This window comes from Diorhabda sublineata, chromosome 8, assembly GCF_026230105.1.
Source record: "Diorhabda sublineata isolate icDioSubl1.1 chromosome 8, icDioSubl1.1, whole genome shotgun sequence".
NCBI classification, from domain to species: domain Eukaryota; kingdom Metazoa; phylum Arthropoda; class Insecta; order Coleoptera; family Chrysomelidae; genus Diorhabda; species Diorhabda sublineata.
In genome coordinates, this window is record NC_079481.1 from 15,829,994 (window position 1) to 15,846,542 (window position 16,549).

General features: G+C 32.7%; 1 protein-coding gene across 1 annotated transcript in view; it reads right to left on the reverse strand.

Moving 5' to 3' along the window:
• The window catches only part of LOC130447768 (probable sodium/potassium/calcium exchanger CG1090), a 143,390-nt gene extending 127,042 nt beyond the window's left edge, over positions 1 to 16,348 (reverse strand). The window contains exon 1 of the mRNA XM_056784761.1: positions 16,240 to 16,348. The gene's annotated coding sequence lies outside the window, so the exon portion shown is untranslated. The remainder of the gene's footprint in view (positions 1 to 16,239) is intronic.
• Between the last annotated feature and the right edge of the window lie 201 nt (positions 16,349 to 16,549).

Below are 16,549 nucleotides of genomic sequence, written 5' to 3' on the forward strand. Positions count from 1 at the left end.
TTTTCGAAATCAACAATATATCCACATAAGCCCACAATACCGTGTTAATCGCCAATCACCATGGCGTTTCAAAGCTGTTATATCCCCTCCAGCACCTACTCATAAAGTTGTCGACGGGCAGCCCTTTATATAAATTACAATCTGGTGATTTCAAAAATGTAGTAAGTCTTCTTATTACTCCATATTTATACCATTTGTGACATTTTCCATAACGAAATTTAAACAGAAATATCATTTGTGATATATCGGTAGGATACAAATTTGATTTGTGGTATAAACTGTTTTTGTACATGGTACATCGACCAAAAATTGTTCCATCGTCTAAATATGTAATCTACATAGAGTGTAAATCTGCTGCATGACCAGCTCCCATAATACCCTTTATTATAGCAACCTGAAGTAAATGTTCGACATAGTGAATTTCACTATGATATAAAATTGTTTAACATATAAGAACATGACAAGCTCCACGATCTTCATCCGTGGGCGAGCTCGTAACATTACCCCCTTCTTAGTAGGAAGTTCCTCTAAAGACCGGATGAGTGAATCTGCAACTTGACTCAATTCTGCACTTTTTGGTCTTACGAAAATAACGGGGCACCGTCTTAATTAGGTACCGATGACGGGGATAAAGCTAAAAATATTTTACCATATTCATGACGAGCTACCAATCCAACTGGTTACTTGATATCTTAACCGGTTTTTTACGTTGGATTCCAACATATAGACCCGGAGGCTTTGAAGCGCTTCCCACATATCGCGATAGGTGGATCGATCTTGAAATTCGTTTTAGATAGCCAAGTTATTCTAACTGCCTAAACTTTTTTCAGAAGATGATTGCCAACCCTCGTGCGTTTTTGATATTGACGAGGATGTTGTTTGCCAGAACAAGTATTGACGTTACTCTTTAGTGACTCCATATCTTGTTTTTCCGGTACCTCCCTACGCACCCCTCTTCGAACAACGCTAGTGGATTTTGGTAAACCACTTTCGTTTTTCCATCGAAGATATTGCTTATTCGATAAACGATACATTGATACTTGTCTTGATTAACTACACATCTTCCCAGAACTTCTGTAATTTTATCTCTGGCAACTTGAAGTTTCGTGTATATCATCATTTTTCTCCCAAATAACCATATCTTTTTCTCTCGCTAGATCTTCTGCAAAATTCTAGATTACAAGGAAACGTAATTTCACGTCCAAACAGGATTTGCGCAGGTATTTAATCGGTTGACTCATTAATTGCATTCCAATCATCCTCTCGACCATTCTATCTGATTGTGGATGTAACGCGTAACATTCAAATCCAAACAAGTAGGAATAGCTATTGATTGATTAACTATTCTGAATAACTACTACGTAAAATCGGCCACCGTGACTTTATCCACTGATAAACCTTCTTTAGCGTTGATTGTGGTTAATCCACGGTTTTTGAAGACCACTAAAGCTCATATATATTGCGGTGGTATAACCCCAAACACCCCTTCGAAATCGTAGTCGATTTTAAGCAAACACACCTTCTATTTTGCGTAAAGTTTACTCAAAGTTATAGTTTAAAATTTTAACCACATAACAATGTGAGATGTCTGGGGATCCAATAATTTTCATATTTTCTATATTCGGTCCGCTAGAATCATATCGTGTACTTTCTCAAATGCTTCGTGCGTACAAACTATTTTTTTGGAAAGTGAATTCGTCTGAGCACAACAAAAACTTGGAAAATTGTTCTCAAGCTGGCACTTGATCAAGGGGCCTTAAACAAAACACATCTATTCTGTGGTAAAATTCATCGACGTATAAATACTCAATATGACACGAATAGTATTTGTGCATCATGAAAATCCTAGAAACACTAGATTAGCGCACATCTTTATGTCTGGCTATTTGCCTGATACTTGTTTTCGGATTCTCAACCACTGGTCCTAACACCAAAAATATATTGCTTTGCCGTTTGAAAATTCATTTTTAGCAGCTGATACCGTTCAGGACATTTTGTGCATACACCCTCAATACCAGAAGAACCTTTTCATGGCTATCTTTTAAATGAAACAAAAAACACTGAAAATTATTTAGTTAAACTAAACAATATTGTAACTAAAATGACAGGCTCAGATATCAACAACGGTTGTCTTTGTTACATTTAAAAATCTATCAATAATTAACAGCAGGCGATTTGATAAGACTTTTCGGAAACTATGATCAGGTTAACTCGATCATAGAATATTCGGTGCATAACCCGGAGTTCATTGTTGTTCGGAAACTGATCGAGTTAATCGAGTCCTAGTCATATGATATGGTCCTTTATACCCTGTTAAACCAGTGGGGTGGGTGCGATCATGTTGTTATTTTCAGTGGGTTTGGGTTCTTTGTTGAGAAATTATGAAGAAATGATACTTGTTTTGATTAACAAAACTCTTGATGAACAATCGTCGGATTTTTGCTCAATAATTAAAAATTCTTAAAATTACAAATTGGAACACGCTTGCCTGTCACAATTTTTGTATCATACTGTCACTATCACTTGAACATATCTAAGAGTGCTTATCGCCTGTCAACTTAACTAAATTAAATATTAATATAAACATGGTTACCAACTTTTACTCTATATAAAACAAAATAGTGTGAGATAGGATAGGTCGGGTCAGCTGTCAATTTGATCAATTTTCAACATCAGCTGACTGGTTGTTTCATTTGTTTATGATCTTTAAACTTCAGAAATTGTTTATTGCCTTTAAATAACTGTCTACAATTAATTTTCATGAGCATCATCATTGATAGGTTACTGAGGTTTGGGATTTTCATACTTTTCAGCATTAAAATAGCGATCTCAATATTGATTATTCCAGTGTGTGTGCTGGTTAAGAATGTCTTCAATCAATTTTTGATTCTTAAATGCATCTAAATGTTTTTGATTTTAGGTCTCTTCTGTTTTAAAATTAGTTTTTTGGAAGATAAAATTTGACGTTTCGACTTTTCTTTACGTCTTTATCAAAAGATGATATTAACACTGATAATTTGCGCATTTATATTAATCAATAGATCACCATCATGCTCTAATAAGAAAAAAGAAAAATTAATTTTTTCTTTAGTCCTTACATCTTAAATATGTAACAGAGCTTGATCAATCAAATTATTTGTAGGTGATCTATCGATTGATATAAATGCGCAAATTGTCAGTGTCAACATCATATTTTGATAAAGACTTTAAGAAAAGTCGAAACATCAAATTTTATCTTCAAAAAATTATTATAAAAAACTAATTTTAAAATAGAAGAGATCTAAAATGAACATTTAGATGCATTTTTGAATTCTTTTGGTATGATCATGCTTATAACGGCATGAACCAGAATAATTAAGACCAGTTTCAGTACCATAGACTATGTCGGGTCATCGTATGATCCAGAATCCACAGACTGTACTGTCTTTAATTCAGGTCTCTCCGTTCATAAAGCAGTGTCAACAAAATTTTCGGCAAAATCCAATAATTAAAATGCTTCTCGCAAATTATGCTGTATCTTCTCGGAAAAAATTTTTCAAAAGCTCTCGTAGTTCTGAATCTCGTTCTGGGTTACGATTCGCAAACAACTGATAGTCGGACTATATTACTAATAAAATTTTTCAATTCATTATAAAATTAATCATATTTTACTGCACGACTTTCTTTGTTTGGTTCGTCCTATATAAATCAAGCACTGTATGAGGTCTGGCCATTAAATAACGAGACTGCGCGCCTAGAGGGCGCCCTAGGTGGGGTATCTAGATATCTTGTCCCAAAACACGTTTTCGTCACTATTATAGTATTTGTGCAGTGGCTGTTTAAAATGATATTATCAATCTCAAATTACTCGTTAAATTGAAAAAAAGGCTATAAATTGTTGCAAGAGGCCTATCTATCTCATGCGCGTATTTTTGAGTGGTATAAATGTTTTAGTGAGGGCTGAGAGAGCATTGAAGATGACCAGCGCTATTTGATTGTTTAAACTCCGGAAACAGTGACCAAAATCAACCAAATTGTGCAATCAGATCATCGAATGAGCACCCGCTGAAAGTCAAGGCTATAAACGTCGATAAAGGAACGGTTAGAAAAATTTTACACTAGGAATTACTCATGACAAAAGTCTGCGCGAAAAATCTGCTCAGATTTTCTTGAATGTTTAGAAAAAGATCTGCTTTGAAAGGGACCCGATTTGAGTCAATGGAAGCGGTAAAGCAAAAAACGGCAAAGGTCCTAAAGACCTCACCAAAGAAGACTTCCAGCACTGTTTCGATAAATGGAAAAAACGTATGGAAAGGTGTTTGGCAAGGGGAGGAAGGTGTATTGAAGAAGGGCAATCGAATGTAGAATAATTTTTATAATAAAACCCATTATCGTAAACATTCTCGTTATTTAATAGCCAGACCTCGTATAGTAATCGATAAAGTTATACTTGGTATATAATATTTCAAAACACGCCTCTAGTATTAAACAACCTTTTAGTTATAGGATATTCGCTGTACACACAATATTAAGTGTCAATACATATTAATGACTGCACAAACAGATATTGAAAGTGTGTGAATCATAGAAGCAGTGATAAAAAGAAAGATTGCATATTTGTAAAACGATTTTTTTAACCATTGAGAAACTATTACTTATCTATCTATTTATATCAGCCCTCAGCCCAAGCGCCAACTAATAGGGTAGTGTAGGAAAAATAAATATAAAAAGTAAACGATCAAACTAAGTTGAATAGTATCAATTAACAATAATAACTCTCGAATATTGAGACAATTACAAAAGATTCAAAATTTTCTTTTTCATGGTAGTGATGGTGCTGCAAAAAAATCCAGAGCTCCATGTATGATAGTAGTTCACTCTATATAAGGGTGAAAACTTAAGTACATTAGTTCTAGTTCTGCACTCACACTTCTTAACTTAGTAACTTGCAGAATTTATCAACAAAAATTTTATTTTGCAGAATTTTTCACCTTACGAATCAGCTGTCTTTTACAGTGCGACTTAATATTTTATTTTTAGATACTACAGGTATTTCAGGTAAAAATAGGGTAAAATCAAGAGAAGTAACAGGGATGGAGCCTGAAAACAAAAAGAGAAAGAAGCTATACAAGGAACATCTACGGAATGGAAGAATAGAAACTATGAAGTGATAATAAGGAAACAAGAAGAGGAAATCTAAAGGACATCGGCTCTATCATAGAAAATAAGAGAAGCGATACTAGACGCAAGAGCCATAAAAATCAAATATTTGGAGCAAGTGACTCCGGAGAGAAGCAAATGGCTGGAGAGAAGCAAATGGATGACTCCCCTATGGATGAGAAAGTCACGGAAGCGAAGAACACGAAAAATAGGAAATCGGTTAGAAAAATCGCCAAAAAAAGAGACGCCGATAATACACGAACATTACAATAAGAAATAGAAAAAACAGGAGAGAGGAGGAAAAAACAGACCAACTACAATCATATTAAATTCCACAATCATGTGGACAGTAATTCGGAATCACCTAGAGCAAAGAAGAATTGATGCTTAGTGCAAAATGAGAAAATGACGACACCAAGATTAGAGGACTTCGACAGAATGAAGAGCACCTGGCGAACTTCAAAACCCAAAAAAAACCCAAAAAAACCGAAGAAGGCGGAAACAAGCCAACCAGCCACGAAAACTATCGAACCAGGAGGTAGCTACGCGCCAGCTGCTAAAAAAACGAGCAGGTTAAGGAACGACTAAGCTGTTGAGTAGACAAAATAAAAGGGAAGACAACGCGATTAATAGGATAAGTTAGGTTAGTAAAAAGATTCTTAAAAACTACAAAAAAAAAAACAAAAAATAAGAAATATTATTTCGATAGTTCCGCACTTCATAAGCAAGTGCCGATTCATACATCTTGGATTATTGGATACATTAGATCTTTTCTTGACAAAGAAGGTTGAAATGGGTTTACCCGAGGCAACGAAAACACACACACATTACGACGACCAAACAACTACGAAGACAAGGGTGTATAGCCCATTGGCTAGCTCTCAACAAAAAGAAAAAGATCTCCCGAATCCCTCATAGAACTTGGGGGAGAGGAAGAAGTCTACGCGCGAAACGCGACGCGACGAGGATGAAAACTTGTCGGAATGACAGGGAGTGGTGAAATGTCCTTCTTCGCATCAATACGAGGATTCATCCAGGGGTGGGTGCTTAGAGCGACAGACTTCACACGCGCAAGGGAGTGTGTGTATGTAAATTCTAGTTCTGGAAAATAGAAGAAAGAGTGCGTACAAAATTCTTGTAATATAGTACAAGTGACTTCAGAGTCTTCAGATACTAAAAGTGAATTATCTTCAGACGATTACTTGGTTATCGAAACGCGCGGTAGACAGTGTAATCGTGAGTGTTGGTGTAAACAGTGTTATCAGTACTGCATCGGTTAATTAGCAAATTCAGAGAAAAAACGAGTATATTACAAATAACGTTAGGTATTCAAAATTATCTCCAAAGACATCTATGCATGCTTGAAAACGATAATTGAAACAGTTCTAACATTACGAAGCATTTCTATAGAAACATTCCGAAACACATGCCGTATTCTCAACATGTCATATCTTGTTGTTGGAGGTATTTGTATCCTTCATTCTTAATGTACCCCCGGAAAAATGTGTCCATTTTATTGATATCAGGAGACCTTGGTGCCAGGGCCCTCGCCACCATATGTGCAAAGTGTGCAATGCAAACGGGCGCCAGCCTTAAGGGGCACCAAAAAAAAAAATTAAAAAAAAACAAAAATAATTTTAAAATAAAAAGAAATTGAATAGGATTAGTTGAGTCCTATGTTACGAAACTTACAAAAATATGTTTCTTGCTTTTCCTGTTCAGACATGAATAATGCCGGGAGCTATAAAAGCGATGCAACACCAGAGGCGTTTCATTAGTTTACTGGACCGCGAAACAAGTGCATAAAAAAGTTATCCTATTAAGTAATTTTTATATTTAAAGTTATTTTTATTTTGTCAACTGTTTTGTTGTATAATACAAAATTTTGTTAACTACATTTTTTCTAAAAAATTAAGTGTTTCAACCGATCCTACCAACATTATCCTTTTAGAGGATACTGGTTAAATATTTTTACGAAGTTACCTAGGTATTGTTATTAGAAGTATCTGCATATTTTTTAAACTATTGTAGTATAAGTAAAAAGTAGTACTTATATAAGTGTTAATGAAAAAGCACAAAACCTCAGACAACCAAACTTATTTTTATTATAAAAGAATTACAAATATTATTTCGATTCAAATTTGACTCCTATTTTTTATTAGTGGAATCGATTCTACTCACAATTCTGAACAAACTAATTTCAAGTTTTGCGCTTTCTCATTAACACGTTGTATATATGACATGAGGCAATATTTCTGTTATTTGTTCCTAAAAAATTTATTTTTATTTTTAGTTTTGGGTTATTTTCTAGTATTTATGAACAACGTGTCTGTACCCCATTAGTTAAGTAAATGCTTTAAAATGAATGTAAACAAGAATTTATTATTGATATTTCATTTTGCTATTTTAGTCCACAAATAAATATGAGTTCTAAAGTTCAGTTCTTTGCTTTATTTCAAGCACTTACCTACCATAAAATGTACCGATCTAACTTCCAGGAAATAGTTCATTCATTTCACTATTAATTATTTGAATAGTGTGAGCAGGCACACGATCATGCAAAAACCACATTGCACTCTTTCAATATTTACATTATATCAAACATTTCATCACTAGTAAAATATTAATTGTTCTACAAATAAAAAATATCTGAAGAACTAATCATTTTAGATATAGGGAATGCTTGATAACAAAGAAGTTTGTTGGTAGTACTTTTCGATACTCACATAAAATATAGGGTGATTCGCTTGAAAAAAAATGAGAAAATAATGTATTAGTATTTTGATTCACCAAGTATCAAATTTAATGAATATTGACGAATAAATAATTTCCACTAATATTATAATTTCTCTTACATTGTACAGGGTATTGAACTTTTCACGATTTTTAAAAATAAATCGGTTATAATTTTCCAAATACCCCGTAGAACAGATCCCTATTCTATATTATTGTAATGGGGTAGTCAAAAGATTCTAAATAAAATATGGGGTGTGTCATTGAAATCAATGTAACTTTGATATGGCACAGCATTCTGAAACATCCTATAATATTGTAAATAATTTTAAAATTTATATATATATATATATATATATATATATATATATATATATATATATATATATGAAAAATCATTCTATACAATGTATTAACTAATAAATAATACAAATTATTTATTGTTGATATTATTTGAATGATTTAGTAACTATATACAAGGTATTATTCACCGAGATTTACGGTTGACCTTGTATTAGTACATATGCCGGAGCGCTGGGTGATCTCCGCTCTCTATCTCGAAAAGGCTTGAGCGTACAGAAAAAAAGTTGAGACAAAAGATGTGGCAAATTTTTTTATCTTTTTATCTTATCAAGTTTCATAATAAATGTTGAAGTGATGGGAACCATAAAAACGGAGATAATTACAAAAATCCGATTTTCGTAACCTTTGACCTTGAATAATTTACGACGCAGACACAAGATAATATGAAACTTTTGAGACCACTTTTAGAACGTCAAAATGAAGCTGTATACGAGTTTCCAGATTATTATCTTAAATTCTGAGGTTGACACCTTTTTTGCCTAAAGTGACTGGACTACTTCGTCACCAACAAACTAATACGATCTAAAAATCCACATTTATTTATATACTGTATTTTGATATAAAACAAGATCTTCATTAGTTTGATTAAATAAAAATTTCTTCAATTTCCGGACAGATCAAAATTAGATCAATATCTCTGGAGAGTTTGTTTCATATGAAGTTTTAGTCAAAAGTTACTTGGCTAGAATGAAACCAATATAATCCAGGCGTGCTAATGAAACATAATGATTTGGACTATAACAAAAATATTAAAGGAGAGGGAATTTATTATAAATACTTACAAAACAAACTAAATGTATCTGTATTGTACGTATATCAAATATCATTTGATAATAAAGCACAAAAAATATCCATGGTGTCAGACTTGAATGATGAATTGTTATGTTTTGTTTGAGCTGTGTTTATTTTTCTAGTATATAATAGAGCTTCTTTCAAGATCGATAAAAAATTTTACTTACCAATATGTTACCTTATTTGATGATTTAGGCAAGATTTTGTGAGATATTTATAGTTTAAACATGTATGTTTCATGGTAAGAATAAATTCAATTAAATAAATGAAACATTGTACTCTTTGTTTAAGATTTAATATTGAAAAACGCAGTTTTGAATATAACCACATTTACGATAATATCGATATAATTTTACCTATACTGAATTTATTTCTTGAATTCAATGGGGGCATTGGAGCCTTTTTATTAAATAACGCCACCATTGACGTTGTTGAATCTGTAAAATTCTTATGGCTTGAAATGGGAGTTACATATTACCACCTTATCAAAAAAATTAAGTTTCTCCTGAGATCAGTTTTCAGAGAACTGAACTTATTCACCTCGTTAACAGTCTATTATGCCCTTATTGAGTCTTATCTCCGATATTCCCTTCCCTTCTGGACTACGTGTGTTACTACAGCTCTTAGATATTTACTCGAACTAAACAGCAAGGCTCACTGCAGAGGCTTCTTTAAAAGATTATAAATTCTGATTCTTCCTTTCTTATTCATCTTTGAATCCGTTTGCCCAATTCGTAAGGACGCTTCTCCAATTTCAGAAAGATCTGCACAGTTATCCACTTAGGAACGCGGAACACGATCTTTACCTATTTAATTCACGTTCAGAATTAGTTAAGGGCTCAATATTTTGCAATGTAAAAAAATGCACAATCATTTGCCAATTGAAATTAAATCGATGTCATGTTTTTCCGCATTCCCCAATAATGTAAGGGAATATTTACTGGAAAGTGCCTTCTACTCTTTAAAAGACTTCTATTCTAATAATAATATTCACTTCCGGGCATTATTACCTATTACTATTACCTATAATTTTGTTACTCATTGTGGTTTTTTTCTGTATTACTAATATAATGAATATGAGTGTAAGTATGTTTGTTATACTTTCACGCGAAAACTACTCATCATAAAACTTTGTACACATATTCTTAGAGCTATTAGAAATAACAAAAGATACTTTTTATGAAAAAAAAATATTTTTCACGAGATATAAACGCTATCTAACATTCCTATAATGAAGTTCTGAGTACTGTAATACCGTTCCGCTGTATTACTAACGGTCTACTCAATATCCAATCCAATTGACTATATTTTCTGCTGTTTGTAATTTTTCTTTATTTATTCTTTTTTTTTCTTCTGTTATTATATTTGCAGTATACCATTGATTTTTGGACTCAAAATGGGACTTTGGTTTATTTAGGTTAAGTATCAGGAGTCAATGAAAAAAGCACTTTTTAAAAGTTATTTATTCAGAAAAAGTCAGTTAACTTAAAAGTTACAAATTAAAAAATATATACACCCGAAAAATTTACTAATATTTATATTTATCAGAGGAACAAATTTGATTAAATATAGCTAGTAACAATTTTAAGTAAGAATAAAACTTTTGGCATGTTTTTTTATATTCACCTTAATTATTAACATCGCCTTTAGAATTGGAATTTGTAACTGGGATTTCTCAAATGGCCAGAATTTGTTCATCATGGAATATACTCTTTATACTGGAGCATTTTGTAGCAGGCAAACATAAAATATATTCAATTAAAATAGAAAAGTTTTCATGCTGAAGATTGTTGGCTTGAAAGTGTTTGAATACTTCCACCGAACGAGTTTCTGTGGAAACATTTAGATTATTCCATTCAGTTATTTTCTACGATGAAATGTACCTACAAATTAACGAAAATTCCTCAAAAACTTCTGCATCTTTATCACAGTCAATATATTCATTTTCAATTAATACATCCAGAGATTTTTGAGCATCTTCCCATGCGGCGACCTTTTTTAAATCTGCCCAATAAAATATCTCCATTTCTTTGGTAAGAACGTTCACTGCTCCAGATTTTTACGGCTTGTTCCATAAAATTCTATAGTCGCTCTTTTCACAAACTCATCATCTATGTCAGTAATATTATCTTTCGATTTCACTATTAATTGGCGGGCCATAAATGGAAGAAAGTGATTGGTCTGTTTCTGAGTCAAATTGTTTTTTAATTGATTGATTTCCTTTGCAACTTCAATTGCTGATACAGTCTAACCTTCCAGTTTCAATACAGCTTAATGAAAACTTGCTGACTGACTGTGTAAAAAATAAAGCCATAATTCGGATGTGGGATCTTAAAAAAAAGTTTTTAGTAATAGAGGAAATTTTTCAATACTCAAAAAGTAGTTTTTTAATGGCTGATACATTTCTAAAACCCTTTCTAAATCAGGCATAAGAGCAAGCCATCTGGTGTTGCTATAGCGGAGCATTTGTTGATATTCTGTTTCAGTTTCGACGCAAAACTCCTTAAGAGCTTCAACTTGAATCTTGTAACTATAGAAAAATAAATATATTTTCACAATGATGCTTTGGTAATCTAAGGGTAGCCTGACTGCAGCTGGTTTTATTGCATTGTGAATCATATGGGCTCCACATAAAATACCTATCAATGGTTTTTTCAGAGATGATTGTAATTTCGTTAACCCATTGTTAGTTCCTTCTAGCCGCACCTCCGAAATTAACATTGGCATTGTCTCCGCAAAATGCCACGACTTTTGCTATCAAATTATTATGTGTCAACAATTGGTTTAAATAATTGACAATGGTATCAGAAGTCTCACTGGTCTTGAAGATCTAAAATTTTTACTTGCACACCTACGTGGGGTTGAAAAAAGCGCACTAAAATAGGGTATATTTATTTGTTACCATGGTTTGAAGCATCGTTTAGTATTGTAATACAATTGGACTTTTCAACATCGTCTTTCAATTCTTTCATCAAACATGATTGAATTAATTTCGACGCACAATCATTAGTGCGAAAACTGTGATCTTCTTGTATCGTGTGATAAGCCTAGACATCTTCTGCCGCGGCGATATCCAGATCCTTTAAAGTTGGTGTGTCCGATTTCTTGCAAAAGGTTAACATCGAAGAACTCGAAGCAGCGGCATTTTTATGTTTTCCAGACTTCAAATGCTGTTCAATTTCACTGGCACCATTGTGGGAAACGCTAAATTTTGTACGACACTTTTCACATCTGACACACAGGAAGTATTTGTTTACTTGATAAACGGATATTTTGCTTGTAAGTTAACATTGAACGTATACTTGCGTTTCGGCATTTTAACTTATGGTTCCAAAACAAAAGAAATTCAAGTTATTTACAGGATACACGAACATCAAACAACAAACGTCGAGAAGTGGACGAACGAAAAATCTGTTGAACGATTAGTAAACAAAGCGCGAGCGATGACGTCTTCGCCACTCTCGGCTATCGTCGCGTCGACCGTCTCTTCTCACACACCGCTCACGTCCAGCCGGCTCGACTACTAAAATTTTCGCGAGATTTCAGAAAACGGGATAATTTGGCGTCCCAGGGTTCATTTCGGGAATACCGGGACACGTAACAATAAAAAGGATAGTCCCGTTCAAAACGGAGCGTCTGGTCACGTTAAGTATAGAACTATTTGAATTTTTGGGGTTAGGTGTCATTTTTGTGGTAACACGCTACTCATTATTTGAGACCTTACTCTTTGGTTTTAATTCCCACTCTATTTTTCTTTAAGAAGCAACAGCCCCATGCAGTAAAAATTGCACTAAATCAAGAATCTTCGGTTCATGCAGAACTGAGAAGACAACAGCAAGCAAGGTGACAAAATGTTTTGAGAGCAGTTGAAACTCCTCTTCCGATACGAGTTCGTTTAGAAAGACAGTTAGAAGAGCGATAGAAACGCCAGAACAATGGTACTAGGTTTCAATATGATCCATCAATTTAATATCATAATCATCCTTTGATTTTTATTGGCTCAATGAATACAAAATGTCACTATTGCGATGCTTTCAAATGTAAAGATGAAACTGTTGGAATGTGCTGTTCCGTTCGTGAAGTTTAACTTCTATTAGTTGACGAACCAGTAGAGCTTTTAAAAACTTAATTGTTGGTGTTACATATGGGTCAACGCAATTTTTAAGCGAAATAAAAAAGTATAACTCTTGTTTTCAATTATATGGATTCATGTCTACTGTATTTATCTCTTTTCCTTCTTTAATGGCTTCAATGCGAGCTAAGCCGCGGGTAAAAGTTTGTTTTTATATAATTGGGACCATATTTTAACAAAATTAATGGAATTTATGATGATAGAGATGACATCCAGGGTGTTTCTAAATGCATGCGACAAAATTCGGGATTGCTCCTATGAAATTAAGATGGGTCTTTCCTATAACAAAATTTCCTCAGCACAACTCTTTTCGAAATATCACCCTTAAAAAGTGGTGAATAAATTGAGTTTTTATTTCTTTTCCTAAACGTGTACGGCAATCCATGACACGTTAGCTACGTTCATGTATTTTGGCTAGAGGTTGTTATTTCCAGTATCTATCATGAATCGTATCACATTTTACATCTTCACTGTTTTCTACACAATTTATTTAACAAATTATATTTTATAATGTTTCATTTTCTCTGCAGCTAAGAATAAAAAATATTCTCAAATCAAACAAGAATTTTAAGTTAAAATTGCATTTCATATAACTTCATCTTGAAAAAAATTCTTATATGAAATAAAGTAAGGGTTGCTAATTTCTTCCCCGTATAATGTAATGAAATGGCTTGAAAAAAAATAGTTTTGGATACAACTTTTATTATAATTTCCTTTTAATCCTTTGATCAATATTTATGGAAGTAAAAAATATTAGAAGTTCAAAAATTTATTGCGTGACGTCATAGGTGTAAAATAAACACTGAATATCTAATAGAAAGTAAGAGAAATGGTATATAAATCGTAATTTGTACCAGAATGTAGAAATACCACGACTTAAACACCTGATAGAGTTTTTTTATAATGAAAACAATGATTTAGTACAAGAATGGTTTGAAAGGGCAGACACAACAAAAACAAAGAGAAAAATGAGAACAGCAGAGATGAAGATTTTACGAACAATAAAGGGTACCACACTCCACGATAGAATACCCAACACAGATACCTTAAGAGAACTGGGAGTACAAGATGTCGTTAGATGGGTAAGAGCAAGACGCCGACAATGGAGAGACCATGTAGAACGAATGGCTCCAGAACGGATTGCCAAATGGGCCAAAACACAGAAACCAGGCACAAGACGCCCAATCGGTAGGCCCCCAAAACGCTGGTATAGTAGCTGGACATCGGCGGTACAAGAGGGCAGATGACAGACCTGACAGGACCTCGTCCTACTAAAAGAAGAAGAATGGTTTGAAAGTGTTGTTCGTTTTGAAGATCCTGCGAGATGTAATTATTTTTGTTGCCAGGATCATTTTAATGTAAATAAGATTCAAATTTAACTTATTCAGATATTTTATAGTAATTAAGTTTATTATAATTTTAATTTTCAACGCGATGTAATGTAAGAACTTGACCAATAAAAGATTTATTCACTTAATTCTTGTATATAGGAATATGTTTGATATATACGTAACTAATAAATAAAAACTGTATTATAACAGCACACGCTATGTTGACCTCAACGATAACCTCGTGATTATCAAGCAGACAACTGCTCAATGTTTTTATTAAACCTATGACATCACAAATTTGGAATTTTTGCGATTTTCAATTAAATATTTAAATATTATTTTTCACTTTTAATTAGATATTTCACTTCCCGACATTATTTCATATCAAGAACTAAAATACACAAAAAATAAATATTTTTTAAAAATTCAAGTACTCTTTCCTATATTGCAAAATTTGTAATTTTGTTATCATGAAAAAAGTGTAAGAAAGTTTTTCGTTAGTCGAGTCCAGTACAACAAGAACAAACACATTGTGAAAGGCGACTGTAAGAAAAATGACAATCGTTAAGGAGACTATAAAAGGAGAGAATCGAAAGATATTTTAGTTATAAAACATACGAGATTTTTGGCTGTTGGAAAATTTTGAGATACGAGAGTTGGTTGAAAAAAATTATTAGTTTGAGTATGAGTCTCCCGCAGTAAAAATCAAAAAAATATCGACTTTATGAAATTTAAAGAAATGAAGTGTGAGAGCCTATTGGATTTAATTTGTAAAGGAGAAATTCGTAAATACAAACAATTCATTCGCTATTAATAATCAATATTATTCATAGATCATTATAGTCGCATTAAACATAAGTTTGGTTTGGTTTTGGTTTGAATTCTATATTATAGATTGACGTTATTTGAGATAAATTTACATTTGGTAATCAATCTAAATAATACTAGTTAAAATTTGATTGATATCCCAACATCTGTCATAATTGACATTACTGACAGAATCAAGATAACGAATATTCTTTAAATATTTGATCTAGATCACTATTTTCGAAAATCATACATTATTTTGATTAACTAAACCAAATTTAATTATAAAGTTTTGCATATTATTAATTTATTTAGATTGTCAAAACCCATGGAGAGAGAGTTGTTAATTTACATAAGATAAAGTATTTAGAAATACAGGGTGAGGCAAAATTAGATAATAGTATAAAGCATCATAACTACTTTTTATTATAATACCTTTAGATTCTAACGGTCAATATCTAACATCTAAATAGTACAAGAAAAAAATTTCAGAAAATGATCATCCCTTGTGATTCCAATATTCCTTTGGTATTGGACGAATACACGTTTTTCGTTACTACTAGTGTTAATTAATGATTTCTTGATATGAAATACTGGATTACTCACAAATTAATTATAATAATGAGAGAAAGTCTTATGCAAAATAGATTATTTTTTAAAATTCCCAGTTAACACTACTCCTATATGATGACTAGCTCAGTATACAATCCAAAATGCTTCCAGTCTACACATTAATTATTTCAAATAACATTTTATTTGTACCGAGTTCGTATATTTTCTTCCAAATATAAACAAACATGATAGGGATCGGTAGCAACAACAATTTATCCAACCTTTAAAAAAATATATAAATTTAACAACAATAGTTTCCATTCGATACTATAATTTAATAATTATGCAAATAAACTCATAAGACAACTAATTATACAAAAGCAATCTCACCGTTGTTTAAGTAGAATCAATCAAAGAAGAAACCACTCAACTCGATAAAACCTATTTGCAGTAAAGTTTTCCCGGAGCCCGGATTTTCTCCAGTTCACGAAGCGTAACTAGCGTTCGGGTCTTGTGTGAGTTTCCAGCGAAGTAGGTAAAGGGAAATGCTACATGCGCTCTTTTCACTTCAGTTTCGTCTACGGTGTTGTCAATACTCCAGGAAAATATTAATTTCATAGTAAACACTCTCAACTTACTATTACAAATGAATTAATGTTTATTTTGTTTGATAAGAAAGTTTTTGAAATGTGTAGTTAAC